Genomic DNA, 12,724 nt, shown 5'->3' on the forward strand with positions numbered 1-12,724 from the left:
AAAAAAAACCCCGTAAAATCACGAACGTCGGACGATTCCTCCCACACCGAAAGTGCCAGCCAGTCAAGCTCTTGCTGCTCCTCACCGGCCATTGGCAGTGCATCTACAGCACCACAGACATCGGGGCTCCGGGCTTTCCCTGACCAACAGGGCTTCGACGTTAACCACCAGCTGCACCTGGGCGCCCACTGGAAATAAACCCCGAAACTTCACGAATGTTGGACGATTACTCCCACACCAAAAGTGCCAGCCTGTCAAGCTCTGGCTGCTCCTCAACGGCCATTAGCAGCGCATCTACAGCACCACAGACATCAGGGCTCCGGGCTTTCCATGACGAACAGGGCTTCGACGTTTACCACCAGCTGCACCTGGGCGCCCACTGAAACAAAACCCCAAAAAATCACGAACGTCGGACGATTGCTCCCACACCGGATGTGCCAGCAACTCAAGTTCTTGCTGCTCCTCAGCGGCCATTGGCAGCGCATCTACAGCACCACATATATCGGGGCTCCGGGCTTTCCCTGCCGATAAGGCTTTGACATTTACAACCAGCTGCACCTGGGCACCCCCTGAAAAAAAACCTCGAAAAATCACGAACGGCGGACGATTCCTCCCACACAGAAAGTGCCAGCCAGTCAATCTCTGGCTGCTCCTCAGCGGCCATTGGCAGCGCATCTACAGCACCACAGACATCGGGGCTCCGGGCTTTCCCTGCCGAACAAGGCTTTGACATTTACCACCAGCTGCACCTGAGCTCCACCTGAAAAAAAACCCCGTAAAATCACGAACGTCGGACGATTCCTCCCACACCGAAAGTGCCAGCCAGTCAAGCTCTTGCTGCTCCTCACCGGCCATTGGCAGTGCATCTACAGCACCACAGACATCGGGGCTCCGGGCTTTCCCTGACCAACAGGGCTTCGACGTTAACCACCAGCTGCACCTGGGCGCCCACTGGAAATAAACCCCGAAACTTCACGAATGTTGGACGATTACTCCCACACCAAAAGTGCCAGCCTGTCAAGCTCTGGCTGCTCCTCACCGGCCATTAGCAGCGCATCTACAGCACCACAGACATCAGGGCTCCGGGCTTTCCATGACGAACAGGGCTTCGACGTTTACCACCAGCTGCACCTGGGCGCCCACTGAAACAAAACCCCAAAAAATCACGAACGTCGGACGATTGCTCCCACACCGGATGTGCCAGCAACTCAAGCTCTTGCTGCTCCTCAGCGGCCATTGGCAGCGCATCTACAGCACCACATATATCGGGGCTCCGGGCTTTCCCTGACCAATAAGGCTTCGACGTTTACCACCAGCTGCACCTGGGCGCCCACTGAAGAAAAAAACCGAAAAATCACGAACGTCGGATGATTGCTCCCACACCGAAAGTGCCAGCCAGTCAAGCTCTGGCTGCTCCTTAGCGGCCATTGGCAGCACATCTACAGCACCACAGACATCGGGGCTCCGGGCTTTCCCTGACCAACAGGGATTTGACATTTACAACCAGCTGCACCTGGGCACCCCCTGAAGAAAAACCTCGAAAAATCACGAACGGCGGACGATTGCTCCCACACCGAAAGTGCCAGCCTGTCAAGATCTGGCTGCTCCTCACCGGCCATTGGCAGCGCATGTACAGCACCACAGACATCTGGGCTCCGGGCTTTCCCTGACCAACAGGGCTTCGACGTTTACCACCATCTGCACCTGGGCGCCCACTAAAAAAAAACCCCAAAAAATCACGAACGTCGGACGATTGCTCCCACACAGAAAGTGCCAGCCAGTCAATCTCTGGCTGCTCCTCAGCGGCCATTGGCAGCGCATCTACAGCACCACAGACATCGGGGCTCCGGGCTTTCCCTGCCGAACAAGGCTTTGACATTTACCACCAGCTGCACCTGAGCTGCCCCTGAAAAAAAACCCCGTAAAATCACGAACGTCGGACGATTCCTCCCACACCGAAAGTGCCAGCCAGTCAAGCCCTTGCTGCTCCTCACCGGCCATTGGCAGTGCATCTACAGCACCACAGACATCGGGGCTCCGGGCTTTCCCTGACCAACAGGGCTTCGACGTTAACCACCAGCTGCACCTGGGCACCCCCTGAAAAATAACCCCGTAAAATCACGAACGTCAGACGATTCCTCCCACACCGAAAGTGCCAGCCAGTCAATCTCTGGCTGCTCCTCACCGGCCATTGGCAGCGCATCTACAGCACCACAGACATCGGGGCTCCGGGCTTTCCCTGACCAACAGGGCTTTGACATTTACCAGCAGGTGCACCTGGGAACCCCTTAAAAAAAAACCCCGAAAAATCACGAACGGCGGACGATTGCTCCCACACCGAAAGTGCCAGCCTGTCAAGATCTGGCTGCTCCTCACCGGCCATTGGCAGCGCATCTACAGCACCACAGACATCGGGGCACCGGGCTTTCCCTGACAAACAGGGCTTCGACGTATACAACCAGCTGCACCTGGGCGCCCACTGAAAAAATCCCCGAAAAATCATGAACGTCGGCCGATTGCTCCCACACCGAAAGTGCCAGCCAGTCAAGCTCTTGCTGCTCCTCACGGGCCATTGGCAGCGCATCTACAGCACCACAGACATCGGGGCTCCGGGCTTTCCCTGACGAACAGGGCTTTGACATTTACCACCAGCTGCACCTGAGCTCCCCCTGAAAAAAAACCCCGTAAAAGCATGAACGTAGGACGATTCCTCCCACACCAAAAGTGCCAGCCAGTCAAGCTCTTGCTGCTCCTCACCGGCCATTGGCAGCGCATCTACAGCACCACAGACATCGGGGCTCCGGGCTTTCCCTGACCAACAGGGCTTCAACGTTTACCACCAGCTGCACCTGGGCGCCCAGTGGACAAAATCCCCGAAACTTCACGAATGTTGGACGATTACTCCCACACCGAAAGTGCCAGCCTGTCAAGCTCTGGCTGCTCCTCACCGGCCATTAGCAGCGCATCTACAGCACCACAGACATCAGGGCTCCGGGCTTTCCATGACGAACAGGGCTTCGACGTTTACCACCAGCTGCACCTGGGCGCCCACTGAAACAAAACCCCAAAAAATCACGAACGTCGGACGATTGCTCCCACACCAGATGTGCCAGCAACTCAAGCTCTTGCTGCTCCTTAGCGGCCATTGGCAGCGCATCTACAGCACCACAGACATCGGGGCTCCGGGCTTTCCCTGACCAACAGGGCTTTGACATTTACAACCAGGTGCACCTGGGCACCCCCTGAAAAAAAACCCCGAAAAATCACGAACGGCGGACGATTCCTCCCACACCGAAAGTGCCAGCCTGTCAAGATCTGGCTGCTCCTCACCGGCCATTGGCAGCGCATCTACAGCACCACAGACATCGGGGCTCCGGGCTTTCCCTGACAACAGGGCTTCGACGTTTACCACCAGCTGCACCTGGGCGCCCACTGGAAAAAAACCCCGAAAAATCACGAACGTCGGACGATTGCTCCCACACCGAAAGTGCCAGCCAGTCAAGCTGTTGCTGCTCCTCACCGGCCATTGGCAGCGCATCTACAGCACCACAGACATCGGGGCTCTGGGCTTTCCCTGACGAACGGGGCTTCAACGTTTACCACCAGCTGCACCTGGGCGCCCACTGAAAAAAAACCCCGAAAAATCACGAACGTCAGACGATTGCTCCCACACCGAAAGTGCCAGCCAGTCAAGCTCTGGCTGCTCCTCAGTGGCCATTGGCAGCGCATCTACAGCACCACAGACATCTGGGCTCCGGGCTTTCCCTGACCAACAGGGCTTCGACGTTTACTACCAGCTGCACCTGGGCGCCCACTGAAAAAAAAAAAACGAAAAATCACAAACGTCGGACGATTGCTCCCACACCGAATGTGCCAGCCAGTCAAGCTCTTGCTGCTTTTTGGCGCCCATTGGCAGCGCATCTACAGCACCACAGACATCGGGCCTCCGGGCTTTCCCTGACGAACAGGGCTTCGACGTTTACCACCTGCTGCACCTGGGCGCCCACTGAAACAAAACCCCAAAAAATCACCGACGTCGGACGATTGCTCCCACACCGAAAGTGCCAGCCAGTCAAGCTCTTGCTGCTCCTCACCGGCCATTGGCAGCACATGTACAGCACCACAGACATCGGGGCTCCGGGCTTTCCCTGACGAACGGGGCTTCGACGTTTACCACCAGCTGCAACTGGGCGCCCAGTGGACAAAATCCCCGAAAAATCACGAACGTCGGCCGATTGCTCCCACAACGAAAGTGCCAGCCAGTCAAGCTCTTGCTGCTCCTCACGGGCCATTGGCAGCGCATCTACAGCACCACAGACATTGGGGCTCCGGGCTTTCCCTGCCGAAAAGGCTTTGACATTTACCACCATCTGCACCTGGGCGCCCACTAAAAAAAAACCCCAAAAAATAACGAACGTCGGACGATTGCTCCCACACAGAAAGTGCCAGCCAGTCAATCTCTGGCTGCTCCTCAGCGGCCATTGGCAGCGCATCTACAGCACCACAGACATCGGGGCTCCGGGCTTTCCCTGCCGAACAAGGCTTTGACATTTACCACCAGCTGCACCTGAGCTCCCCCTGAAAAAAAACCCCGTAAAATCACGAACGTCGGACGATTACTCCCACACCGAAAGTGCCAGCCAGTCAAGCTCTGTCTGCTCCTCACCGACCATTGGCAGCGCATCTACAGCACCACAGACATTGGGGCTCCGGGCTTTCCCTGACGAACGGGGCTTCGACTTTTACCACCAGCTGCACCTGGGCTCCCACTGGAAAAAAACCCCGAAAAATCATGAACGTCGGACGATTACTCCCACACCAAAAGTGCCAGCCAGTCAAGCTCTGGCTGCTCCTCACCGGCCATTGGCAGCGCATCTACAGCACCACAGACATCGGGGCTCCGGGCTTTCCATGACGAACGGGGCTTCGACGTTTACCACCAGCTGCACCTGGGCGCCCACTGAAACAAAACCCCAAAAAATCACGAACGTCGGATGACTGCTCCCACACCGAAAGTGCCAGCCTGTCAAGATCTGGCTGCTCCTCACTGGCCATTGGAAGCGCATCTACAGCACCACAGACATCGGGGCTCCGGGCTTTCCCTGACCAACAGGGCTTCCAAGTTTACCACCATCTGCACCTGGGCGCCCACTAAAAAAAAAACCCCAAAAAATCACGAACGTCGGATGATTGCTCTCACACAGAAAGTGCCAGCCAGCCAAGATCTTGCTGCTCCTCAGCGGCCATTGCCAGCGCATCTACAGCACCACAGACATCGGGGCTCCGGGCTTTCCCTGCCGAACAAGGCTTTGACATTTACCACCAGCTGCACCTGAGCTCCCCCTGAAAAAAAACCCCGTAAAATCACGAACGTCGGCCGATTGCTCCCACAACGAAAGTGCCAGCCAGTCAAGCTCTTGCTGCTCCTCACGGGCCATTGGCAGCGCATCTACAGCACCACAGACATCGGGGCTCCGGGCTTTCCCTGACCAACAGGGCTTCAACGTTTACCACCAGCTGCACCTGGGCGCCCACTAAAAAAAAACCCCAAAAAATCAAGAACGTCGGACGATTGCTCTCACACAGAAAGTGCCAGCCAGCCAAGCTCTTGCTGCTCCTCAGCGGCCATTGGCAGCGCATCTACAGCACCACAGACATCGGGGCTCCGGGCTTTCCCTGCCGAACAAGGCTTTGACGTTTACCACCAGCTGCACCTGAGCTCCCCCTGAAAAAAAACCCCGTAAAAGCACGAACGTAGGACGATTCCTCCCACACCGAAAGTGCCAGCCAGTCAAGCTCTTGCTGCTCCTCACCGGCCATTGGCAGCGCATCTACAGCACCACACACATCGGGGCTCCGGGCTTTCCCTGACCAACAGGGCTTCGACGATTACCACCAGCTGCACCTGGGCGCCCACTGAAAAAAAACCCCGAAAAATCACGAACGTCGGACGATTGCTCCCACACAGAAAGTGCCAGCCACTCACGCTCTTGCTGCTCCTCACCGGCCATTGGCAGCGCATCTACAGCACCACAGACATCGGGGCTCCGGGCTTTCCCTGACCAACAGGGCTTTGACATTTACCACCAGCTGCACCTGGGCACCCCCTGAAAAAAAACCCCCGAAAAATCACGAACGGAGGACATTGCTCCCACAACGAAAATGCCAGCCAGTCAAGCTCTTCCTGCTCCTCACCGGCCATTGGAAGCGCATCCACAGCACCACAGACATCGCGGCTCCGGGCTTTCCCTGACGAATGGGGCTTCGAGGTTTACCACCAGCTGCAACTGGGCGCCCAGTGGACAAAATCCCCGAAAAATCACGAACGTCGGCCGATTGCTCCCACACCGATAGTGCCAGCCAGTCAAGCCCTTGCTGCTCCTCACCGGCCATTGGCAGTGCATCTACAGCACCACAGACATCGGGGCTCCGGGCTTTCCCTGACCAACAGGGCTTCGACGTTTACCACCAGCTGCACCTGGGCACCCCCTGAAAAATAACCCCGTAAAATCACGAACGTCGGACGATTGCTCCCACACCGAAAGTGCCAGCCAGTCAAGCCCTTGCTGCTCCTCACGGGCCATTGGCAGCGCATCTACAGCACCACAGACATCGGGGCTCCTGGCTTTCCCTGACCAACAGGGCTTCCAAGTTTACCACCATCTGCACCTGGGCGCCCACTAAAAAAAAACCCCAAAAAATCATGAACGTCGGACGATTGCTCCCACACAGAAAGTGCCAGCCAGTCAATCTCTAGCTGCTCCTCAGCGGCCATTGGCAGCGCATCTACAGCACCACAGACATCGGGGCTCCGGGCTTTCCCTGCCGAACAAGGCTTTGACATTTACCACCAGCTGCACCTGAGCTCCACCTGAAAAAAAACCCCGTAAAATCACGAACGTCGGACGATTCCTCCCACACCGAAAGTGCCAGCCAGTCAAGCTCTTGCTGCTCCTCACCGGCCATTGGCAGTGCATCTACAGCACCACAGACATCGGGGCTCCGGGCTTTCCCTGACCAACAGGGCTTCGACGTTAACCACCAGCTGCACCCGGGCGCCCACTGGAAATAAACCCCGAAACTTCACGAATGTTGGACGATTACTCCCACACCAAAAGTGCCAGCCTGTCAAGCTCTGGCTGCTCCTCACCGGCCATTAGCAGCGCATCTACAGCACCACAGACATCAGGGCTCCGGGCTTTCCATGACGAACAGGGCTTCGACGTTTACCACCAGCTGCACCTGGGCGCCCACTGAAACAAAACCCCAAAAAATCACGAACGTCGGACGATTGCTCCCACACCGGATGTGCCAGCAACTCAAGCTCTTGCTGCTCCTCAGCGGCCATTGGCAGCGCATCTACAGCACCACAGACATCGGGGCTCCGGGCTTTCCCTGCCGAAAAGGCTTTGACATTTACCACCAGCTGCACCTGGGCGCCCACTGAAGAAAAAAACCGAAAAATCAAGAACGTCGGATGATTGCTCCCACACCGAAAGTGCCAGCCAGTCAAGCTCTGGCTGCTCCTTAGCGGCCATTGGCAGCACATCTACAGCACCACAGACATCGGGGCTCCGGGCTTTCCCTGACCAACAGGGATTTGACATTTACAACCAGCTGCACCGGGGCACCCCCTGAAGAAAAACCTCGAAAAATCACGAACGGCGGACGATTGCTCCCACACCGAAAGTGCCAGCCTGTCAAGATCTGGCTGCTCCTCACCGGCCATTGGCAGCGCATGTACAGCACCACAGACATCGGGGCTCCGGGCTTTCCCTGCCGAACAAGGCTTTGACATTTACCACCAGCTGCACCTGAGCTCCCCCTGAAAAAAAACCCCGTAAAATCACGAACGTCGGACGATTCCTCCCACACCGAAAGTGCCAGCCAGTCAAGCTCTGTCTGCTCCTCACCGACCATTGGCAGCGCATCTACAGCACCACAGACATTGGGGCTCCGGGCTTTCCCTGACGAACGGGGCTTCGACTTTTACCACCAGCTGCACCTGGGCTCCCACTGGAAAAAAACCCCGAAAAATCATGAACGTCGGACGATTACTCCCACACCAAAAGTGCCAGCCAGTCAAGCTCTGGCTGCTCCTCACCGGCCATTGGCAGCGCATCTACAGCACCACAGACATCGGGGCTCCGGGCTTTCCATGACGAACGGGGCTTCGACGTTTACCACCAGCTGCACCTGGGCGCCCACTGAAACAAAACCCCAAAAAATCACGAACGTCGGATGACTGCTCCCACACCGAAAGTGCCAGCCTGTCAAGATCTGGCTGCTCCTCACTGGCCATTGGAAGCGCATCTACAGCACCACAGACATCGGGGCTCCGGGCTTTCCCTGACCAACAGGGCTTCCAAGTTTACCACCATCTGCACCTGGGCGCCCACTAAAAAAAAACCCCAAAAAATCACGAACGTCGGATGATTGCTCCCACACCGAAAGTGCCAGCCAGCCAAGATCTTGCTGCTCCTCAGCGGCCATTGGCAGCGCATCTACAGCACCACAGACATCGGGGCTCCGGGCTTTCCCTGCCGAACAAGGCTTTGACATTTACCACCAGCTGCACCTGAGCTCCCCCTGAAAAAAAACCCCGTAAAATCACGAACGTCGGCCGATTGCTCCCACAACGAAAGTGCCAGCCAGTCAAGCTCTTGCTGCTCCTCACGGGCCATTGGCAGCGCATCTACAGCACCACAGACATCGGGGCTCCGGGCTTTCCCTGACCAACAGGGCTTCAACGTTTACCACCAGCTGCACCTGGGCGCCCACTAAAAAAAAACCCCAAAAAATCAAGAACGTCGGACGATTGCTCTCACACAGAAAGTGCCAGCCAGCCAAGCTCTTGCTGCTCCTCAGCGGCCATTGGCAGCGCATCTACAGCACCACAGACATCGGGGCTCCGGGCTTTCCCTGCCGAACAAGGCTTTGACGTTTACCACCAGCTGCACCTGAGCTCCCCCTGAAAAAAAACCCCGTAAAAGCACGAACGTAGGACGATTCCTCCCACACCGAAAGTGCCAGCCAGTCAAGCTCTTGCTGCTCCTCACCGGCCATTGGCAGCGCATCTACAGCACCACACACATCGGGGCTCCGGGCTTTCCCTGACCAACAGGGCTTCGACGATTACCACCAGCTGCACCTGGGCGCCCACTGAAAAAAAACCCCGAAAAATCACGAACGTCGGACGATTGCTCCCACACAGAAAGTGCCAGCCACTCACGCTCTTGCTGCTCCTCACCGGCCATTGGCAGCGCATCTACAGCACCACAGACATCGGGGCTCCGGGCTTTCCCTGACCAACAGGGCTTTGACATTTACCACCAGCTGCACCTGGGCACCCCCTGAAAAAAAACCCCCGAAAAATCACGAACGGAGGACGATTGCTCCCACAACGAAAATGCCAGCCAGTCAAGCTCTTCCTGCTCCTCACCGGCCATTGGAAGCGCATCCACAGCACCACAGACATCGCGGCTCCGGGCTTTCCCTGACGAATGGGGCTTCGAGGTTTACCACCAGCTGCAACTGGGCGCCCAGTGGACAAAATCCCCGAAAAATCACGAACGTCGGCCGATTGCTCCCACACCGATAGTGCCAGCCAGTCAAGCCCTTGCTGCTCCTCACCGGCCATTGGCAGTGCATCTACAGCACCACAGACATCGGGGCTCCGGGCTTTCCCTGACCAACAGGGCTTCGACGTTTACCACCAGCTGCACCTGGGCACCCCCTGAAAAATAACCCCGTAAAATCACGAACGTCGGACGATTGCTCCCACACCGAAAGTGCCAGCCAGTCAAGCCCTTGCTGCTCCTCACGGGCCATTGGCAGCGCATCTACAGCACCACAGACATCGGGGCTCCTGGCTTTCCCTGACCAACAGGGCTTCCAAGTTTACCACCATCTGCACCTGGGCGCCCACTAAAAAAAAACCCCAAAAAATCATGAACGTCGGACGATTGCTCCCACACAGAAAGTGCCAGCCAGTCAATCTCTGGCTGCTCCTCAGCGGCCATTGGCAGCGCATCTACAGCACCACAGACATCGGGGCTCCGGGCTTTCCCTGCCGAACAAGGCTTTGACATTTACCACCAGCTGCACCTGAGCTCCACCTGAAAAAAAACCCCGTAAAATCACGAACGTCGGACGATTCCTCCCACACCGAAAGTGCCAGCCAGTCAAGCTCTTGCTGCTCCTCACCGGCCATTGGCAGTGCATCTACAGCACCACAGACATCGGGGCTCCGGGCTTTCCCTGACCAACAGGGCTTCGACGTTAACCACCAGCTGCACCTGGGCGCCCACTGGAAATAAACCCCGAAACTTCACGAATGTTGGACGATTACTCCCACACCAAAAGTGCCAGCCTGTCAAGCTCTGGCTGCTCCTCACCGGCCATTAGCAGCGCATCTACAGCACCACAGACATCGGGGCTCCGGGCTTTCCCTGCCGAACAAGGCTTTGACGTTTACCACCAGCTGCACCTGAGCTCCCCCTGAAAAAAAACCCCGTAAAAGCACGAACGTAGGACGATTCCTCCCACACCGAAAGTGCCAGCCAGTCAAGCTCTTGCTGCTCCTCACCGGCCATTGGCAGCGCATCTACAGCACCACACACATCGGGGCTCCGGGCTTTCCCTGACCAACAGGGCTTCGACGATTACCACCAGCTGCACCTGGGCGCCCACTGAAAAAAAACCCCGAAAAATCACGAACGTCGGACGATTGCTCCCACACAGAAAGTGCCAGCCACTCACGCTCTTGCTGCTCCTCACCGGCCATTGGCAGCGCATCTACAGCACCACAGACATCGGGGCTCCGGGCTTTCCCTGACCAACAGGGCTTTGACATTTACCACCAGCTGCACCTGGGCACCCCCTGAAAAAAAACCCCCGAAAAATCACGAACGGAGGACGATTGCTCCCACAACGAAAATGCCAGCCAGTCAAGCTCTTCCTGCTCCTCACCGGCCATTGGAAGCGCATCCACAGCACCACAGACATCGCGGCTCCGGGCTTTCCCTGACGAATGGGGCTTCGAGGTTTACCACCAGCTGCAACTGGGCGCCCAGTGGACAAAATCCCCGAAAAATCACGAACGTCGGCCGATTGCTCCCACACCGATAGTGCCAGCCAGTCAAGCCCTTGCTGCTCCTCACCGGCCATTGGCAGTGCATCTACAGCACCACAGACATCGGGGCTCCGGGCTTTCCCTGACCAACAGGGCTTCGACGTTTACCACCAGCTGCACCTGGGCACCCCCTGAAAAATAACCCCGTAAAATCACGAACGTCGGACGATTGCTCCCACACCGAAAGTGCCAGCCAGTCAAGCCCTTGCTGCTCCTCACGGGCCATTGGCAGCGCATCTACAGCACCACAGACATCGGGGCTCCTGGCTTTCCCTGACCAACAGGGCTTCCAAGTTTACCACCATCTGCACCTGGGCGCCCACTAAAAAAAAACCCCAAAAAATCATGAACGTCGGACGATTGCTCCCACACAGAAAGTGCCAGCCAGTCAATCTCTGGCTGCTCCTCAGCGGCCATTGGCAGCGCATCTACAGCACCACAGACATCGGGGCTCCGGGCTTTCCCTGCCGAACAAGGCTTTGACATTTACCACCAGCTGCACCTGAGCTCCACCTGAAAAAAAACCCCGTAAAATCACGAACGTCGGACGATTCCTCCCACACCGAAAGTGCCAGCCAGTCAAGCTCTTGCTGCTCCTCACCGGCCATTGGCAGTGCATCTACAGCACCACAGACATCGGGGCTCCGGGCTTTCCCTGACCAACAGGGCTTCGACGTTAACCACCAGCTGCACCTGGGCGCCCACTGGAAATAAACCCCGAAACTTCACGAATGTTGGACGATTACTCCCACACCAAAAGTGCCAGCCTGTCAAGCTCTGGCTGCTCCTCACCGGCCATTAGCAGCGCATCTACAGCACCACAGACATCAGGGCTCCGGGCTTTCCATGACGAACAGGGCTTCGACGTTTACCACCAGCTGCACCTGGGCGCCCACTGAAACAAAACCCCAAAAAATCACGAACGTCGGACGATTGCTCCCACACCGGATGTGCCAGCAACTCAAGCTCTTGCTGCTCCTCAGCGGCCATTGGCAGCGCATCTACAGCACCACAGACATCGGGGCTCCGGGCTTTCCCTGCCGAAAAGGCTTTGACATTTACCACCAGCTGCACCTGGGCGCCCACTGAAGAAAAAAACCGAAAAATCACGAACGTCGGATGATTGCTCCCACACCGAAAGTGCCAGCCAGTCAAGCTCTGGCTGCTCCTTAGCGGCCATTGGCAGCACATCTACAGCACCACAGACATCGGGGCTCCGGGCTTTCCCTGACCAACAGGGATTTGACATTTACAACCAGCTGCACCTAAGCACCCCCTGAAGAAAAACCTCGAAAAATCACGAACGGCGGACGATTGCTCCCACACCGAAAGTGCCAGCCTGTCAAGATCTGGCTGCTCCTCACCGGCCATTGGCAGCGCATGTACAGCACCACAGACATCGGGGCTCCGGGCTTTCCCTGCCGAACAAGGCTTTGACATTTACCACCAGCTGCACCTGAGCTCCCCCTGAAAAAAAACCCCGTAAAATCACGAACGTCGGACGATTCCTCCCACACCGAAAGTGCCAGCCAGTCAAGCTCTGTCTGCTCCTCACCGACCATTGGCAGCGCATCTACAGCACCACAGACA

This window comes from Chlamydotis macqueenii, chromosome W, assembly GCF_036417535.1.
Source record: "Chlamydotis macqueenii isolate bChlMac1 chromosome W, bChlMac1.mat, whole genome shotgun sequence".
Lineage (NCBI taxonomy): Eukaryota > Metazoa > Chordata > Aves > Otidiformes > Otididae > Chlamydotis > Chlamydotis macqueenii.